We start from the raw sequence: 21361 nt of genomic DNA, 5'->3' as shown, positions 1-21361 counted from the left end.
TCCTCCCAAGGAAGGGGCCGCAGGCGCACGGTGAACTTCGGCCTGTGTCACTACCAGGCCAGCCGAGGCTGTCAGTCAGGGCACGCGCCGTCCTCCATCCTCTGGCCTGCTCCCTCGCCACCGGAACCTCCGGGGAGCAGGCCGCCGATCCACGCTCCCTCCGACGAGCACCGACAGCACGCCCCGCATTCCGCCCTGCCGCACCGGCAAGCACGGCAGGCGCATCCTCAGGCCGCACACCACTGGCCTCCCCGGTCCTCCCGCCAGCGGCAGCGACCGAAGGGCTCACCCGGCGGCGCCGCACAGAAGGAGAGGTGTCAGGGGACAAGCGCGCAGGCGGACGAGAGCGCCGGCCGCTAGACCGGGACCCGGGCTCCGCCACCGGCAGCGCCATTGGAGCAGCGTAAGCAGGGAACTGCTCCGCAAACCACTGGGGTCCACGGAGCAGCGCCTCCTCTCTCACCCTCCGCAGAATCTCCTCCATCACAGGTCAGGTAGGGAGCACTGTACACTTTCCTTCCTGCGTCCCGACTGACCCTAACTTCCTATTCCTTCCTTATACCCCCCTTCTTAACTCCTCCCTTTCCTCTAACAGCTTCCCGCTCAACTCCATTTAACCCTATCCCTGCTGCATAATTCCCCTGTCATGTGCCCCTCCAGTCCTATTCTATCCCTTCCAGGGCATTCTTAGTCGAAAACTGTCAGGGCCCCAAGTCGGTGGCATATCTTGATCCCATATTGTTTTACGACATGGAAAATAGGAAATATGAGCAATTAGAACATTAGTGAATTTATGGGTCAGATCCATCACCAGAAACTAATGGCGGAAGGTCCTGTAGACAGTATATAAATAGACCATCTCACCCTTACTATATGGATGGCGTTTGAGGCAGCATCAGCGTGGTATTCGGCTTGGAAGCTCAGAGGAAATCACTAGAGCTGGGTCTCCAGGTGTAGCAATACCAGGGAAAAACGGATATCCGGCTCCCAATGAAAAAATAGTTAAAAATAGTGAAAAAATAAAAACACAAACGAAACGCGTTTTGTTTGTGTTTTCATTTTTTTATTTTTTCACTATTTTTCCACCCTTCTTTAACTTTTTATGATTTTTCAATAAAGTTGGATTTTTAACAATTTTTTCATTGGGAGCCGGATATCCTGTTTTTTTCCCTGGAAGGTTCAGTAGAACCTTATTCACTTTGGCTGTGGTTGCTTTATCATGAGCCACACTACCTACAGTGGCTTATGGACTTTATTAGCAAAGTGCCGAACTTTTATGACTAAGCGTACTCTGCCGCATATATTGATAGGGGTAATATGGGGTACATGTAAGTCTCAGTTTTAAAATCTTGCAGTTTCTTCAAATCCCAGCTTCATTATGATTAAATATAACTTCTGTCACACATCCGACACATCCGCTAAAAGTTATATTTAATGAGGTCTAAAATAGCAGGTAAAATACAAAGTAATAATTAAATCTTCACCTCTCTGGTCGAGTCGCCTTAACTCTATATACGTACCTTTCATCCTCAGAAGCTTCCAGAGCTAATTGGTGTCGAAAAGATCATTCTGCAGCCGGACTAAGAGACAACTCGTGTACTTCTAGGCGAATGAATCTACCGCTGCTTCTTAGCCCTTGCCAGCCTAGAAATCTGAAGCAAAAGTGCACTGAAATAAGTTTTTTAGCTGTAAAATAGTTACCTCACTGAGGAATTATGGCAACCAGAATCAATTATGGTAACTATCACATCTTATAATGGCCAAGGCCAGAGTATAATTGCTGATATCCTTAAAGGGGTTCTCCACCATAAGGAGATTTTAGTACGTACCTGACGGCAATGGACAAGCTTAGGAAGGATCTGCACTTGTCTTGGGGCTAAATTGCTGTGTATTGAGATTACCATAACACTGTGCTATATTTAGGTGAACTGGTTGTTTCCTGTTGGAGTTTGTACCCTTAAACTAAAAATCCCATGATTCATTGTTTGTAAGTGTGAGGTCATTTTTCTCCCTCCCACACATCAGCCACCCCACCCATTGAAACACACCTGTGCTCCCTTCAATGCAATAAACAAGTGTTTTCTGACCAAAGCGCCTCCAGCTGTTGCAAAAACAGAATGATCTCCCACCCGCTCTGCAGTTGCTCCACCCATTGAAGCAGACAGGCTGCCTCTGATCACCTGACTAGTGATATATTGTCTCGGGCCGCTCTGGAAGCTGGGAAAACCTGAGACAAAACCTATTTTGTATGCTGTTAAAAATAAACCTTGGGGCAAAAATCACAGAAGACTTACGGGACCAGCACGAAACACAGGTACAGACACTATATTATGAACTACACTAACTTTACAGCCCCTGTTGCATAGTCAAGTAAAAAAAAATGGAGTATCACAAGTAAGGTAGTGTCAAAACACAATTTATGCCAAATCTAGTTGGATCCAATCAACTTATATCCAAAGCTTTGAGCCTCACAAGACAAGTAGTATGGCAAGAAAGATGAAGTCTATTCTGGTAACACCACATAATGCCATTTTCAAGTCTAGTGTGCTGACAACTGGGGTTCCCACACATATGGTGGCCAGGTCCAGAGTGCAAGGGACAGAGTTCTTAAATGTCGACTCGGGGAGCTTCACAAGCAGTATGGCAACCTAGATGTTAAAGGGGTATTCCAGGATCTTTTTTTTATATGACTATGCTACAGGGTCTGTAAAGTTAGTGTAGTTCATAATAAAGTGTCTATACCTGTGCGTGATGGTGATCTCACACTTCTTCTGTGATTATTGCCCCAATATTTATTTTTAACAGGATGCAAAATTACTCATGTCTCGGAATTTCCCAGGTTGCAGTGCGTCGAGACCTGACATCACTAGTCAGGTGATCAGAAGGAGCCTGTCCTTCATCAATTTTGCAACAGCTGTAGGCCCACCTGGTTAGAAAACACTGTGATTTAATTGGTGGGTTGGCTGATGTGTGGGAGGAAGGAAAGTGACCTCAAATCTTCAAGCATGGAACTTTGGGATGTGTAGTTTAGAGAACAAAATCCAACAGGAAATACCCAGTTCTGGCAGGTGAGTACTAAAATCCCCTTATGGTGGATAACCCCTTTAATTCTACTAGGACGACTTTATATCATGATCTATGCCACGGCATTAGGGCTTAGATTCTCAAGCTTCTAAGCAGTATGACGGCCCATGGGGGGTGGGAGCCATTGTCTCTTTCTAAAATGCAGATGAACCCTTAGATCAGTGGTCTTGAACTGTGGCTCTCGAGATGTTGCAAAATTTCAACTCCCAACATGCCCGGACAGCCAACGGCTGTCCGGGCATGCTGAGAGTTGAAGTTTTGCAACATCTCGAGGGCCACAGTTTGAGACCACTGCCTTGGGTGGTCAGTTCTTCTCTGGTGGGCAGTTCCCTTACCCACTTGACTCACCATTGCTACTGAACACTGTTCCCACCTAAAGCCTCTACAACTTTTTTCTGTGACCCCTCACTGGAGTCACACACAGCTTTCAGCATCCAGCAAACACAGCAGTTGAGGTGGAATTCAGTGCCCCCCTGACTGCCACCCATTAACAAGAGGAAAATGCTTTCTACTGTACAGTATTACTTACTCCGCATAGACTAGGTCTAGCTTCTATGGGATGGACTACATCCAGTCTATACCACCGCTGTGACCTCCCCTTCCTTCATGGAGCCTGCGGTCCAGCTACCTCTAAATCATAGTGAAATGGGCACTGCCAACAGGTCACACATATTAGAAAACTTAATGGAAGACGCCAACCACCCACTCCATGTAAAGGCACAACATCTCTGCAGTCATGCCAGTGCAGATAACCTGGACAAGAAATTACACAAGGGGATCTCCGGTGCATAACATCTTATTCCCTATTCACAGAATAGGGCATAAGTGTGCTCTTCTTTTGTTCTGAGTTGCCGTGATCGACATACCCCCTCCATGGATCTCTATGGGAGAACCGAAAATACAACGCTCGTGTATCTCGGTCTTTCCCATAGAGATGCATAGAGGGGGTGTGTTGACCACATCTCTGTGTGCAGTGGTCAACAGTCTCCTTGCATGGAGCAAAGAGCGCTCCATGCATGGGTAGAGCTGGGGTGCCAGGCAGGAGATCGTGCGGGGTCCCAGCGATCGGGCCGCCCACAATAAGATACTTATCCCCTATCCTATGAATAGAGAATAGGATGGTATGTTTCGAAGTTACCCAGTAAACCCTCCAGTGTACCACCTACAGAGATAAGACATCTTGTTTTATTCTTAAAGTGTACCTGTCGTCAATAAAAACTTTTTATATAATGTATATTATACCATTATATGTATATTTGCAATATCCATTGATTAAAAAATTGTGTATATTTGCTGTCCCTGCAGCTATTGCATGTGTGTCTCTATGAGAAGTCCAAAAACAGGAAGTGGGGGCAGGAGAAGCAGGGCTCTGTGCAGGCTCCTGGCTTGTCAATCATCCTGCTGTGTGAGCTGGGAGCATGTCATAGAGCCTCAGTGCACACTGTCCTGCTTTTCCTTACTGCTTACTGCTTGTCCACCCTCACTTCCTGTATTTGGACTCCTCATAGAGACACACCGACAATAGCTGCAGGGACAAAAATATATACATGTTTTAACCAATGTATATTACAAATATACATAAAATGGTATTATCTACATTATATAAAAAGTTTTTGTTGACGACAGGTACACTTTAAGTATGAGTGAATGTTTTTTATCGAAGCCTAGTTTTTAAATGTCTCTATAAATTACATATATATATATTACTTCATTGAAATCTCCTTTTAAATATGTCTATTTTGGCCCTGGGGCTTTGAGGGTTACATCAGCCAACAAGACGACCGTTCCCTATCACTATGTGGGATGATCAAGACAATTATTCATTACAGTGTTCAGTCCTAAGAAGATTAGAGGCAGATGGAAAGTTCATCTGTCCGTGAGTCAAGGTCCATCTGTCCGTGAGTCAAGGGCCTCAGAGTACCTTCTGAAGGAGATATAAACACCAGGGATTTTTCAGCACAAAAACTATGACATAGAGCTTTCCGAGGCATAGACATGATGCTCTCTGTAGTTTTGCATGATTTTTCTCTATGGAAATTAAACAATTCAAACACACGGGTAACGTTTTGAGGTAACATTGGTTGAATTTGTCTCTTGTTATCTATATGCTGGTAAAACATTAGATTCTGCTCCTTTGGGTCAATCTGATCAACCCAGGAAGCTCAAATGTTTTTGTTTTTTCGAACTAAAGTGCAGACAATAGTTATTATTGTACAAAATCGCACGTAAGGGATAAAGTCTCTCCTTGAAGAGTACACCAAAAGACATGCAGAGTCCTATAGGCCATAGAAGCACTATTAGAGGGGGCGTTCAAAGTAGCCCTTCTCCAGAAGAAAGGGAGCTTACTCTATGATGCCACCCAATGGAGGTAGCATCCCTGCAGGTCAAAGTTCACCCTTTAAAGGGGTACTCTGCCCCTGGCATCTTATCCCCTATCCAAAGGATAGGGGATAAGATGTTAGATCGCCACGGTCCCGCTGCTGGGAACCCCGGGGATCGCCACTGCGGCACCCCGCCATCATTACTGCACAGAGCGAGTTCGCTCTGTGCGTAATGACGGGCGATATAGGGGCCCGGAGCAGCGTGACATCATGGCCCCGCCCCTCATGGCATCACGGCCCGTCCCCTTAATGCAAGTCTATGGCAGGTGGCGTGACGACCGCCACGCCCCCTCCCATAGATTTGTATTGACGGGGCGGGCCGTGACGTAACGATGCTCCGGCCCCTGTATTACCCGTCATTACGTGCAGAGCGATCTCGCTCTGCGCAGTAATGATAGCGGGGTGCTGCAGCAGCGATCCCCGGGGTCCCCAGCAGCGGGACCCCGGCGATCTGACATCCCCTATACTTTGGATAGGGGATAAGATGTCTAGGGGCGGAGTACCCCTTTAATGCCTTAACGGCTCAGCAGGTTTTAGTCTTGAGGACGCAGTCAGTTTTCATTTTTGTGTTTTTGTTTTTTTCCTCCTCGCTTTCTAAGAGCCATAACTCTTTTATTTTTCCATCTAAAGACCCATATGAAGGCTTGTTTTTTGTGTAATCAAATGTACTTTGTAATGACGCCTTTTATTTTACTATAAAATGTACATCAAAACAAAAAACAATTAGGGAGATTTATCAACCTGTGCTGAGGAAAAGCTAACCAGTTTCCCATAGCAACCAATCAGATTGTTTCTTTTATTTTTTAAAATACAAAAAGCGATCTGATTGGTTGCCATGAGCAACTGGTTAGCTTTTCCTCAGCACAGGTTATGATAAATATCCACACTGTTAGTTTTCAGCGGAAAATGAGTTAAAAACCACAATTTTGCTCGGTACAACTGACAAATCTATATTCTGTGGGTTAATACGATGACAGTAATACCCAGTTTTACATAGTTTTTGTATGATTCTACAACTATGAAAAAAGTCGCACTTTTTGGTCTTTGGTATTGTTTTGGTTTTTGTATCAGTAATGTTCTATTTGAATAGCTTGGACAACACTAAATATCTTTTTGGCTAGGATTTTATTAGTTTTTTATTTGAAAATTTGGAAAGAGGGGCCGGGGGTGATAATAAATTTTTTATGTATTTTTTTTTTTTTTTTTTTTTTTTTTCTATTAAAAAAAGACCTTTATTTTCTTATTTCCTTTGCAAGTTCCCATAGGGGACTTGTATATGCAATCATTAGATTGTTAATACTAAATAATGTATTCCTTTTTAATCCTAATTGTCATTGTGATTTATAATAAGCTATATCTTTGTTTTATTTTAACTACAATTTTTCGTTTAGTAAAAGTTATCGCTTTTTTTTTGTCATTCATTAAAAAAATCATGGAGCATGTTAGTAGTTTAGGAGGCAGCAATTTATGTCATATTTTTGGTATTTGGCAGTAGCGTTATACGCAAGAATGCCTCAATGTGATGTACAAAATAGCTGCAGGGGTCATTTAAAGATCATTGCTCCATGCTGCTCATAGTCTAGCGAGCAGGCATTGATGGATGGTTCTCTGTAATGTCTATCGTGCTGTATCTCAACTCCAGAACACAATGACTATCTGACAGGCCTAAAATCATTTCTAAGTTGTGTGAAGGAACCGACATTGTATAACGGGAATAAATCAGCTGCACATCTCCTCTGTATTATCAGACAAACATAAAATAAGTAAGGAAAACATAAACAAAACCCACAAGCTATTCCCTAGCATCTGTTGCTCCTAGCTTCCACTTATTGCCACTGCCAACAATTTTTTTTAACGTTTTTAAAATTTCTTTTAGTTTATTTAAAGCATACCTGTCAGATCCCACAAAAAGAAAAATAAATTAATATGTCACTCAGTACCTAATCCTGACCATGTACATCTCATTTTTATGCCACTATCACTTATATGTATTCTAAAAATCTCTCTTTTTATTTGCTCACAGTGTTAGAAATCCTCTCAGGGGAAGGGGGAGTGTCCCTCTTGTAGTGGTGGGAGGTGATTGGTGTGTGGTGGGAGGGGATGTGTCCCTCCATGTGGTGGTGAGAGGTAATTGGTGCATCTGCTTATGCAGCCTTGTCCATGAGTCATCTCTTGTCTATGACTCATGGACAAGCCTGATGCTGTGGCAGGACTGGTAAGTGTCCCAGTAGGTATAGGCACCCCTAGTGGTGTGTATTTTCTTTATTAAATATTTAGAAAAATTTAAACAACCATATTAAAAAAGGTCTTTAATTTTAATCAGTAACAACATATAAAAAGTTTTTGGATCTAACTGTGCCTATTTAAAAAAAAATACTAGACATGTCTGGTGCTATCTAGTTATGGAAAACAAATTGCTGGTAGGTTATTTTAGGCATGTACAATTCTTCTGAAGATGTCGCCTTTATTGCTTCCTTCTTTCTTTTTATACATTTATTTCCTGCTTTCTTGAAGAGATTAGGGTTCTTGAAAGTCAGATGAGTCCTTTATGTTATTGATTGATGGATGACAATCTGCGTGTGCTTCTCCATTGGAAGGTTCCTAATTTTTAGATCCATTTACAGAAATAAACCCAGAATCTTTCAGGGAACCACCCTTGTTCCTTGTTGACTGCAGCCCAGTCTTCCATTAAGTTCTGATCAGCTCTTTTTATAGACAGACTCCAATTTGCACCACAAAAATGTACTTACTAGTCTAAATCTTCCACTGACTTTAGTAATCCAAATTTTGTACTATTGTAAGGGCCCGTTCACATTGCCATTTTGCTCTGGTAAAGGGAGCTCCATTCATAAGCACAGGAGTTGAGCAGAGAAAATAAAATACTGCATTTCCTATTTTTTCTCTCTGCTCAACGCCTGTAAAACATCGGATTCCTGATGGACCCCATTCATGTCAATGAGATCCATTGGGTCCCAGTAGTGACACATGTGCCCCCACCCATTCTGGTCCGTTTGGTGCAAAAAAAAAAGAGCCAATTGGACCCAGAACAGGTCGGAGCACAACACAGAGTGAACTTAGTTGGCATTTTTTTCAGGGAAGGTCTTCTATTCCATGAAGACCACTTATGGCAATTGTATTTGGACTTAAGTTGGGTGTATTGAATCCAATGGTTCCTGTAAATTGAAAGTTTGTAAAATAGCTGGACTTTTCTGAGGTTGCATAATGGCCATTTTGCGCATTCTGTCTGGTAGTATCTTTCTGTCCAATATGAAATTTCTGCTTGTGATGCAAGTTCTCTAAGTGTCTTGTAACAAAGGTTTTAATAACTTTAAATATCTAAAACAAGAATTATTAACTATTATGCTAGTTGAAAAAAATGAATGTGTGTCACGTTCAACCTTTACAAGTCCTGGTTGTTTAATCCCGAGTAAGGCAAAAAAAAGTCTGAAAATCTCAAACTTTTTCAAGCATTTTTTTTTTTTTTGCATTTGGGAACTTTTCTGGTCATTTTCTTGGGCTAAAAAAGCCTTTATGCAATTGGGGCATATTTTGGTATGTTTCAAAGTATATTCCAAATTATGATCGTATTTTAGCACATAACCAGCTTGCCCTGGCACTTTATTTTACAGACGTAACAATTATGTTTCAGAGAATTAAACTATGTGTGCCCAGAGAGCAATACAATCTAGTTGGAAAAGTACAGCCAAAAAAAAGTGTGTATGTATTGTTCTAGTCGATAACATTTTTTTTAAGCAACCATTCACCTTCTTTGAGATTTATGTTTATGTTTACAGTGTTTTTATCTGTACTTTTTGTAGACAACAGAGATAAAACTGCCACAGAGAGTGGGTAAGATAATGGTAGACTCTAAGAATAGGAATAAGAATAGTAAATCTTATGTTGGCTGAAAATCTGATCAAAAATGTAACAAAAAGCAGCAAAATTTAGACGTGTAAGAGCAAAATGGAACAACTTTTAATCCTTCCGTTAGAAACCAGTCAGTGTTGTGTTTTAAGCTCCAAGGTTTTTATTGTCTAATCCTCCTAGAGGTGCAGGTTCCTCGCTGACTGGAGTCTCCTTGTAACTCGAAAAAAAGTCATCCATTGAAGAGCCATAGTGTGAGAAGTAAAGTGGTTTACTGCGGTGAAGTCAGTTTATCTGTGTTTAAGGGATTAAAGACACTTCTCGGAGAATGACACCTCAAAGGAACAGATTTGTCTCACTCCTCATGCTCTGCATCCTCAAATACCAAAAAAATATGGCATTGGTATTCCCAGAAGAGTAGCAGATGACGGATTCAGTCAGTCTAGAAAGATGATAAGGAGAGGAAATGAGACTTATTTATTAAAACAAGGGCAGAGTAAAAACAAAGGTCTTGCCTACAGGATGCATGTACCAACCCGTGGACCCAGATTGGTTTAAGCCATTCCTTTTCCAAGAAATTATGTTGCTCTAGAGGCTTCATGGTGTTACTTAACAAGCTGTGCCATACCAACCCGGAGATGGACTACAGTGTGGTCTAGTTTTTTCTCCCAGCTCCACATATTGTAATTGGGGAATGATCTGTTTTAGGAAGAAAAGTCCAACCAGCTCACCCCGCCTGGACAACCGGAGCACGGATCCAGGTGCTGGACGGCACCAAAGCAAGTAGGAAAAAACGTAGAGTAGAATCCAGCTCCAAGTGCAATAAAACCGTCTTTATTTAAGGACATTACAGGAACAGCAGAGGTTACACGTTTCAAGCGCCAAGCGCTCTTAGTCATACTAAGAGCGCTTGGCGCTTGAAACGCGTAACCTCTGCTGTTCCTGTTATGTTCTTTGAATAAAGACGGTTTTATTGCACTTGCAGCTGGATTCTACTCTACGTTTTTTCCCAGTTCTGTTTGACATTTGTAGCATTTTATGGTATAAGCAGCACAATGGAGAAAAGGAATGGTGACAACATGTACAAGTTACGTGGGAGCAATCTGAGTTGCATTTGGACACACCATGGGGGTTCTATTTTTGATTTTTCTTTTTGTATGACTCACCACTCCCTACCTACTAGGGCAATCTTCCCTAAACTGTGGTCCCCAACATGGTGACAGTTCCTAAACTGGACTAACTGAGGGGTGTCAGAAAAGTCAGACAGGCCAGGTCTGTAACAAACAGGTGCAACAGATACAAACAGACAACAGACAAGGGAATAATTCAAAACAAGCCAGAGAGCAAATGCGAAGAATACAGCACAGTTCAAAACCAGAAGCACAGGCAATGTCAGGATTCGCAAGAGTCAAACCAGAAAGGATAAACCAGTCAGGACAAACAATGGCTCAAACCTGGAGAGAAGCAGAGTATAAAATCAGAAGGGGATATAATAGTCAAATACAGGCAAAGGGTCAGGACAGGTAAGGCCAAGGACAAGGATTAAGCACAGTAAAACAAATGCTAGTGAAGGGAAAAACCTTGATCTCTGGCAAGACAGCAGTGCAGCTGCATGTTTAAAGGGGTACCCCGCCCCTAGACATCTTATCCCCTATCCAAAGGGACCCCCACAATCTCCCTGCTGCATCCGGCGTTCGCTTAGAGCGTGACGGTCATCGCGCCCCCTCCCAAAGACTTGCATTGAGGGGGCTTGGCCGTTATGTCACAAGCAGGCTGTGACCGTGACATCACAAGCCTCTGCCCCACATCGGCAGTCATCCAGCATGGAGCGAAGTTCACTCCAGGCTCCGGTTGTCTGGGGTGCCGCAGCTGAGATCGTGGGGGTCCCCAGTGGCGGAACCCCTGTGATCAGACATCTTTTCCCCTATCTTTTGGAAATGGACAAGGATTCTCCTAGAAACATCAAACAGTCTCAACCTCTAATGTTTTAGATAAGGAAGGTCATGTCATCATGATGATAAACACTTCAAGGAGGACTCCATTTTTTTTTTTTTTTTTTTTTTTTTTTTGCAGGTAAAAAATCACCTTTATTCCATCTTCTTATGAAATCATGATACAAAAACAAAGGGGGAGACCCATCAAAACCTGTCCAGAGGAAAAGCTGCTGAGTTGCCCGTAGCAACCAACCAGGCCGCCTCCTCAATTTTTCACAGGCCTTTTCAAAAATGAAAGAAGCGATCTGATTGGTTGCTACGGGAAACCCAGCAGCCCTTCCTCTAGACAGGTCCCGACAAATCTCTCCCATAGTGCGGTGCAGCAAACATAGGGCAAGACCATGGCGAGTTGCTCCCCCCACCTATCCGACATGGTGCCGCCATTAATTAAGTCTATGGACTCCATTTTTCTTTTTGGCTTTTTCTCTCTTACTTGTTTGCCCTAGTTTCAATGCATATTGATCTACATTGTAAAACAGTAAAAGCTTGCCTCGTCCAAGACCTCGTTCCTGAATAAATGAGATCCAGGAAATTGTTTTACATGCTCATAACATCACTACTGTCGAAATAATGTAAAGCGACTGGGCTCCCAACCAGAATACATAATGTTGATGGATGGTAAAAAGCACATGTGCAACCCGTAATGATGATTGTTATGAGCACCTACATTACAGAGGTCACTTTCCTGCAGCCATCAATCATGTACAGTGCAACGAAAGGGAGCATCAAATTCTGGAGAGAGACGGGATTAACCTCTGGTTTATATCTCTGATATTTCATGTCATTCAGGATATTTCTATAGGTTATTCAGGATGGATGCACATTTGGTCGCAGTTTGGATATTGTCATTGATCTAGATTTATACAATTACCCATCACCAGGAATGTAGAAGAAAACTTTGTGCCTTGCAACATGTGCAACAGCCAATCCATGACAATGCAGCTTAGGCTACATTCACATTAAAGTTGTAATATACGGTTTTGTATCAGTTTTTTTTCCCCAAAAACAGGAAATAAAAAGCTAAACTGTATATAATTGTATCTTTATAAAAAAAAAAACATATACGGTTTTTATAAAGGTCAAAAATCCATGGCCAGGACTCCTGCAGCTGGGGGATGTGCAGGAGCTGTCCCTCAGCGCTGTGGTACTACTACTACTCCCATCATGGGACAGACTCTGCAACCTAGATTGGTTTAACATACAGCTGTGTTTTAATATTTTTCTTTTTGTTTGTTTTTGTTTTGTTTTTTGTTTTTTTGTGCATTCTGCCTTTTTTTTGTTTTATATATTTTTCTTTATTGTTTTGTTTAGTTTTTTGTGTGCATCCTGCTGTTTTTTTAAGTCTATAGGAAAATATTAGAAATACTAGAACTACTTTTTATGGCATTTTGTTGCCTTTTGTTTGCATTTTTTGGATCAGTCGCTTTTTTTTTTCTCCCTAGAGCATACGCGAAGTATGAAAAAGAAGGTCATGACCTGTAAGCATTTTTTTTTTTAGTAGAGTTTTTAGTGGTGTTTTTTCAATTCATGTCATATGTAACATGATTTTGTTCTGTTTGTTTTTTGAGCCCTGTTTAGGAAAGCACTAACAAAAATGCATGTGGTATATGTAATGGATTGAAAACACACCACCAACAGTGGATGTAAAAATGCTATGGAAAATGCTTAAATGAGCACTATCCGATGCATATAGCTCTATGGGAGAGGCAGGGATTTTTTCATGACCAATTGTACTTTGTAGTGACACCTTACAATGTACGGCGCAACAAAAATAATATTATTTATGTCGGGTAATTGAAAAGAAAACAGCTTTTTTTTTACGCAGTGCACTTTACGGTAAATCTAAAATGTTCTCTTTATTCTATCGGTCAATGGGATTTAAATAATGTCCATGTTTTTACATTTTTTATTATTGTACCGTTTAGGAAAAAAAAAACAATTTTTTAACAAAAGAAGTATGTTTAAAATTGCCCTATTCTGATCCCTAGAATGTTATAATTATACTGTATACAGGGCTGTATAAGGGCAAATTTTTTGCGCCATGATCTTCAGGTTTTATTGGTACTACAGCTTTTAGGTGACTTTTTGATCACTTTTTATCTAGAGTCTGTGAAGGCTGTCCGTAAGAAGACCACTGGCCACCATTTTGACTCATCGGACCGCCGCGAGAGCTCCAGGAGAGATCCGATGAGTCTCTGTACACCCCCTAGTACTTCAGATGCCTTGATAAGTATTGATCACGGCATCTGAAGGGTTAATGTTGGGCTTCTATGTGATCACTGTCTACTATTACTGGTGGGTCCATCTGGGACCCGCGGTCTATGAAGTGAGCGAAGTTGCGCGGATGGGCTCACAGGTACGCCCTGCGTTCTCTAGGGGTCAAGGCAGTGTTTCCCAACCAGTGTGCCTCCAGCTGTTGCAAAACTGCAACTCCCAGCATGCCCGGACAGCCAACGGCTGTCCGGGCATGCTGGGAGTTGTAGTTTTGCAACAGCTGGAGGCACACTGGTTGGGAAACACTGGGTTAAGGCAACGTAAATTCTATTGTTGTAACAGCACAGGTCATATCAATGGTGTATATGTAATCTTTCATGTAAAATTATATAAAGCCTAACCCGAAACAGCTGTCAGGGCATGCTGGGAGTTGTAGTTTGCAATATCTGGAGGTCCACAATTTGGAGACCACTGCCCTTATACCATCTGCACTGTTTCCATCTTGAACGTACACCCCCATCCACTTCTCATGTTTTTCTTTCTCCCTTATCAGCTGTTTGCTTAGATTAAGTCTGAGAGGAAACATTTTTTTTTTCTGTACTCAAAGTTAAAGCAAAAATGACATTTTCTGTGTCTAATCTCAGAAGACTTTGTTTAGTTTTTCCGTATCTCCCAGATTTCCTTCCATAAACTTGGATCAGAACTCTGCACACCCTTTTATCATGTGTCACCAGCTGACAGTACATGTTAGTTTATACGCCCTTCCCCCCCCCCCCCCCCCACTGGAATTCACTCATGTCGGTGCATTAATCTTATTATTGAAAGGAGAAATATCTGAGCACAACAGGAGACTGATGAGATGTGCAGGCTGCTGCCGCCGACCTGTCAATCACATCCTCTACTCCAGATATGAAGAACACATCATCATTGTCTCCGATAAAGATGAGCTGCAGCAGCTGTACATTTTAAAATGGCAACTCTACTATGAAAGAAGCACTTCATGTTTTTTTTTTCCCCCATCATTAGTCCTATAGCGCCATCTGTTTTACTCCAGCACAGCTGCATCTATACAAACGTATAATTTACATTACATTAACTTGGTCATGTGATCACCAGCCTGACTCTTGAAAACTTCCAGTGCTTAATGTGTCAGAACAGAATGTCATTTCTGGGTTCTGCATGGAAATGCAGTTAAATAAGTCCTCTGCTTTATTTTTTGCCTATTTCATGCACAATCACCATTGGCTGATTTGAGCGAATCCTCCTGAAACCAATTTTTGGGAGATTTGCTCATTTCTAGTTCTTACCCTTCAATGTAAACAAAATTTCCAATACAGAGCTACCTTCTCATCCTATAACTGGTTATGTACTTTCTGTATACTGGGGCCGCATTGTATCTACATCCAGGTTTGGTATTTATTTATTTATTTTTGATCTCTGGATATTGTTAAAAAGATTAAAAAGATCAATAAGTAACAAAACACTGATCATATATGACCTAAGTAAATCCCCAGGTGTATGTATTATAACTGAATGGGCCGATGGAAAGGTAGTCCTCCTACTGGAAGCTAGAATACTAAAACCTACTGTTAGAATTAAAAACTTTTTATCTGTTGCACATCTTGGCTAAACATTAACCTTTCTAATATACTTCATAACAAATGTTCTTTCCTTTTTTTTTTTATGAAAATTATGGTTTATAAAAAAAAGACCACTAGGGGTCCCTATACCATCCAGAACATTATCCTGTCCAACTGCAAAATCGTCTTTGTCCATGCCTGTGCTTCAGCTGGGGCAAAGTCCAGAAAGTGAGGGCAGGACTACCACTCCTCTGTGCTCACTCCTGTCCTATCAGACTGCAGCAAGAAAACAGAGAGTTTGGATGAAACAGTGATTGGATGAAGATATCCAGCACAGCACAGCAGACTCAGGGAGGAAGTGGATGCATGGTGAGTGAGGGCGGGTGACCTCTGTCCGTGTCAGGAACTGTCCAGAGCAGGAGAGGTTTGCTATGGGGATTTGCTCCTGCTCTGGACAGTTCCTGACCAGAAGTGTAAGCAGAGAGCTAGAAGGATTAAGATTTTTTAATAGAAGTAATTTACAAATCTGTTTAACTTTCTAGCAGTAGTTAAAGGGGTTATCCATGAAAAAATATATCAACTGGATCCAGAAAGTTAAACAGATTTGTAAATTACTTCTATTAAAAATCTTGATCCTTTCAGTACTTATCAGCTGCTTAAGTTGAGTTGTTCTTTTCTTTCTAAGTGCTCTCTGATGACACCTGTCTCGGGAGCTGTCCAGAGTAAGAGCGAAACCCCTTGGCATTTGCTATGGGGATTCGCTCCTACTCTGGACAGCTCCCGAGACAGGTGTCATCAGAGAGCAGCTAGACAGAAGAGAACAACTCAACTTAAGCTGCTGATAACTATTGGAAAGATGAAGATTTTTTAATAGAAGTAATTTACAAATTTTTTTTCCTGGAATACCCCTTTAATTAAAAAAAAAGTTTTTCACCGGAGTACCCCTTTAACTCAGTATTATTGACAAACTTGGCTTATCTGACGCTGTCCACTCCAGGAAGTCACAGTCTTGATTTAATATTCCACAAAAGACTGGAAATCTTAAAAGTAGCTATAAATCCCATTTCACGGTGAGGCCTCATACTATCTACCGCTCATTCAACTCTCGAGCTGTCAAATACCAGAAGAATGAATGAATAAAAGAGAAGATTCTTAGGGGATTATCTCTTCGAGATGTTAGGGACAACCTCAGTTTCAAGGGACAGGCTAGTACTTTTTTTCTTCACCCGAACAAATCTGTGTCTTTTGCATTTTATGTTGTTTATTTATCATGCACCAAAAGTTTAACCCCCAAAACATCACGCCAAACCACCGAGCTGATAAAAAGAGGGGGCAAAAACTTTGAATGTAAATGTTAAAGGGGTAACCGTACTCTGGTGGAAAACTTTTTTTTATTTTAACTCACCTGGTGCCAGAAAGCAAAACAGATGTGTAAATTACTTCTATTAAAAAATCTTAATCCTTCAAGTACTTATTAGCTGCTGAATACTACAGAGGAAATTCTTTTCTTTTTGGAACACAGAGCTCTCTGCTGACATCACGAGCACAGTGCTCTCTGCTGACATCTCTGTCCATTTTAGGAACTGTCCAGAGCAGCATATGTTTGCTATGGGGATTTTCTCCCACGCTGGACAGTTCCTAAAATGGACAGATGTCAGCAGAGAGCACTGTGCTCGTCATTCAGCAGAGAGCTCTGTGTTCCAAAAAGAAAATAATTTTCTCTGTAGTATTCAGCAGCTAATAAGTACTGGAAGGATTTAGATTTTTTTTTAATAGAAGTAATTTAAAAATCTGTTTAACTTTCTGGCATCAGTTGATTTAAATAATAATAAAAAAAAAAAAACGTTTTCCACCAGAGTACCCCTTTAAAATAGCAAGTTGGAAGTCAAAATCTCATTGGGGGACATGTATCAATAATGGTGTAGCAATGGGGGATTTTATGTATGTTTTTTTGCATCAAATGGAGCATATTTGCGCCAAAATTATCAATTGTCGTACACAAGTTTGTAATTTTGGCACAAATGTAGCCCTACAAAAGGCGCAGACCCCAGAATTCCAGGCAGTAAATCTGACTTTCTATTGTTGTAGCTATTTTCTCTGTCACTTTATTCATGGTGTAGATTTGCGCCTAAATGAAGGTATTTGCGCCTAAACTTGCGCCAAATCGAAAAGTTGCAATTAATGAATTCCAGACCAAAGAATGATTGTAACTGAAATCACGACTAACAAAGTGAAATCAGTGATTATGTTCTAAACCATTTGGCGCAATTGTTTGTCGCAAAAAATGACATAAAGGAAAAATTGCCACAAATCACAGACAAAAAATTTACCCCACAACCTCAAGAACTATCGATAGATCTTATACAAGAAAATTCTACATTTTTTTTCTTGCAAAAGATAGCAAATGCCAGGAACAGGCACAGCTGCTCCGCGCAGTTCATAAACTCCGCAATCCGCGCTGCTTAAGATCCACTGTTCCATCATCACAACAACAAGTGAAAAATGTGCCCTTTACTTCACGGACTAAGTATCTGCTGCCCAGTCAGGCATCCGAAATACAGGATGACATTAACAGTCCAAACAACAGGAGAATTAAAAATTTAACTCTGTAGTCTCATCTGGTAGGTGAAACAGAGATCATAAATGGTCTTTGCAGCCTGGACTAAGGTAGAGATTCATCAAAACCTGTCAGGAGGAAGAGTTGCTGTGTTGCCCATAGCAACCAATCAGATCGCTTCTTATATTTTTCAGAGGCCTTTTCAAAAATGAAAGAAGCAATCTGATTGGTTGCTATGGGCAACACAGCAACTTTTCCTCTGCATAGGTTTTGATGAATCTCCCCCTTAGGTTGCTATGGGCAACACAGCAACTTTTCCTCTGCCCAGGTTTTGATAAATCTCCCCCGTAGGGGGAGATTTATCAAAACCTGGGCAGAGGAAAAGTTGCTGTGTTGCCCATAGCAACCAATCACATCTCTGGCCTACATGTCTTCTATTGGAATGACCTGACCTGATTGTTCCGGGATGAACATGGGGGGGAGATTTATCAAAACCTGTCCAGAGGAAGAGTTGCTGAGTTGCCCATAGCAACCAATCAGATCTCTCCTTTCATTTTTGAAAAAGACCTCTAAAAGATGAAAGAAGCAATCTGATTGGTTGCTATGGGTAACTCCGCAACTTTTCCTCTAGACAGGTTTTGATAAATCTCCCCCATAGTCAACTGTTCTAAACTGTGTTTGATCTTTCTTGATCTACTGATAGCAGCCTTCATTATGACTCTCCATGGACAATGAGAAGCTACAGACCAGTCTCTAATCTGCCATTTCTGTCCAGTCTCTAAAGTGCCCTTTGGCCTCTGTAATGCTGTAGATGTCTTCAAAGAGTTTGTCAATGACATCTGCTATATGTCTGTGTAGCGGTCTACCACGAAAACATTTAGGTGCTTCCCCTGACTTGGAAATTCACCGAAAACAGGTTTCTGTTCTGACTCCTATTCACCGAACTGGAAAAATGTTGCAAGGGACAGAAGAGCCAAAATTGTAGCCATACAACACATCTTTGTGCAGTGCACACATGACTGTTTTCATTGCTACCGGTGCCCTAAATCTTGCATTTATCTCTGCGGTAAATTGAGGGACTGTATTTTTGTGGGAGTTTTTTGGCTATAAATTGACAAAGTGCTCTTTTGTCCCTCCCATGAAGCTTTGACTTTCATCCACAGCTACTTCTGTGTGCCGATGTTTTGCCGGTCTTTGCACAATCAACTGGGTTTACAGATGCCCCAACCAGGCCTGCACCAACAATCATTGCCCTTTGAACTCTGTCAGATCTGACATATCGTGCCCCTAAAAACAAATAAACAGATCTATACAACAGTAAGCTCAAAAAGTTCAGAAATGTCCAGCACCCTGTTTGTGTCCCTAGACAATGTGAAGACAAAATACAGTGTCCTAAGGTGCAACAAACTCCCAATTTTTCAAGGAAAAATATAGAAAGTGTCTCTGTCATTCTAGATCTGCATCCTTCCTAGTAGAGATGAGCGAACTTACAGTAAATTCGATTCGTCACGAACTTCTCGGCTCGGCAGTTGATGACTTATCCTGCGTAAATTAGTTCAGCCTTCAGGTGCTCCGGTGGGCTGGAAAAGGTGGATACAGTCCTAGGAAAGAGTCTCCTAGGACTGTATCCACCTTTTCCAGCCCACCGGAGCACCGGAAAGCTGAACTAATTTATGCAGGAAAAGGCATCAACTGCCGAGCCGAGAAGTTCGTGACAAATCGAATTTACTGTAAATTCGCTCATCTCTACTTCCTAGTATCCTAGACTCACACCCTGGAACCTCTTCACAACTGACACAACAGAGCTGCAAACAGAGACATAGACTAGGACAATCTAAAAATGTTTTCAAATCATCTGGTGCCAAAAAGTTATACAGATTTGTAAATTCCTTCTATTTTAAAACCTCAATCCTTCCAGTACTTATCAGCTGCTCTATGCTCCAGAGGAAGTTGTGTAGTTCTTTCCAGTCTGACCACAGTGCTCTCCCGCCGTTTGCAGCACAGCCACGCTCCCTTTGATCATATGCCCTGCCCAACATTACCTTACTCACAAGCTTTGGAACTGTGTGATGATGAATGCCCGCATGGGCACTGGTCACATATTAGAGAACTAACTTCACACACAAAAAATCAGGAAGCCAAGTCCCCTTTTAGCACCTGAGTTGTGATGTATTGTCTTGGGTCGCACAGCAATCAGGGAAAGGTCCGAAACAGCACTCATTTTGTCGGCTCCAGAAAATGAAATGAAAAACAAAGACAAAGAAATTTGATACCAGCCACCAAGCACAGATAACGGGAGTATATTAGTAACTACAATAACTGTTCTGCCCCTGTTTCACATTGTAAGAACCAAAAATCACGGAATACCCCTTTAAAGGGGTAATTCAGTGAAAAAACATTTTTTTTTTATCAACTGGCTCCAGAAAGTAAAACAGGTTTGTAAATGAAATCTATATAAAAAAAAAAAATAATAATCGTTCCACTACTTATCAGCTGCTTTATACTACAGAGGAAGTTGTGTATTTATTTTCTGTCTGACCACAGTGCTCTCTGCCGACATCTCTGTCCATGTCAGGAACTGTCCAGAGCAGGAGCAAATCCCCATAGCAAACCTCTCCCACTCTGGACAGTTCCTGACACAGACAGAGGTGTCAGCGGAGAGCACTGTGATTAGACAGAAAAGAACAACTCAACTTCCTATGTAGTATACAGCAGCTGATAAGTACTGGAAGGATTGGCATCAATTGATTTGAAAATAAACTGTTTTCCACGGTAGTACCCCTTTAATAATATGATAAAGATGGCTGACATGTGTTCCGTTACTGGTTATTTTTTTCTGATAGCTAAGGGTCTATCTAAGGTTGCACAACTAGCAGTGTGATACATTTAGTATTACAAAACCATAGAATACAGATGCAAACTCCATGAAGAGAAAAGACAAGTAGTCACATGTAATTTTTTCCCTATTCCCCCCCCTCCCCCCCATTATAGGGAGTCCTGTGTGAGGGCCCCCATCCAGGCAGCTCCCACCACTGAGCCAAATCCCATCACGTCACATGTCTTACAAAGCTGACAGCTGAAACGTGAAGTTTTAAGAATCCAGAAACATGAGGATTAAACGCTGATGGATTTTATTAACAGCACGAGGGAGGCGGATGCTGTCAGATCCAGAATAGTGTGGGGTAAATCAATGGAAAAACAGATATATTGCCACACCATCCGGATCTGGACCCATTTATGTTGTGACCATATGTTCATAATCTGAAAGATGCCAAGACATGAGACCGCTATCAAACGGACAAATTACGGGGACATTTTAATGTCCGTATTAAAGCTGCAACATCTGGACTTCTGCTGAACTGGACTCAGATCACCATAAGATCCTATAGTGATTAATGTCCCGTTCGGTAGAATTGCGGTAGTAGGTGTTGCGGTTGTAATACAAAAGCTGGAATGGGCACATATTCCATTCATGTGAAAGTGTCCTAAAGTGATGGTGAGGAAGGAATTTAGAATCAGGGTTGTGCAGGGAAAGGAGTCCTCATCTGACTTTATTTGGAAGTATAATCCCTCAGCATGAGACTCCTAGCTGGACACCTCCTACACACACGTTTTGTTTTAAAAGAACACCATAAATGTTGAGGTGAAGCTGTCATGTCCCACCAAAAACAATGTAATACGTTACTC

The 21361-nt window shown here is 41.6% G+C and overlaps 1 protein-coding gene and 1 long non-coding RNA gene across 3 annotated transcripts in view; one reads left to right on the top strand and one right to left on the bottom strand.

Moving 5' to 3' along the window:
* LOC130274378 (uncharacterized) overlaps positions 1-18190 on the bottom strand; it is a 42540-nt gene extending 24350 nt beyond the window's left edge. For both annotated transcript variants that reach the window (XR_008844349.1, XR_008844350.1), the window contains exons 1-2: positions 18127-18190; positions 1485-1652 (exon numbers count right to left, since the gene is read on the bottom strand). This is a non-coding gene — a long non-coding RNA (uncharacterized LOC130274378). The remainder of the gene's footprint in view (positions 1-1484; positions 1653-18126) is intronic.
* SAMD12 (sterile alpha motif domain containing 12) overlaps positions 1-21361 on the top strand; it is a 639318-nt gene that overhangs the window by 475322 nt on the left and 142635 nt on the right. The window lies entirely within an intron of this gene.

Source organism: Hyla sarda, chromosome 5, assembly GCF_029499605.1.
Source record: "Hyla sarda isolate aHylSar1 chromosome 5, aHylSar1.hap1, whole genome shotgun sequence".
Classification (NCBI taxonomy): Eukaryota; Metazoa; Chordata; class Amphibia; order Anura; family Hylidae; genus Hyla; species Hyla sarda.
This window is presented reverse-complemented; position numbering and strand designations above follow the sequence as displayed.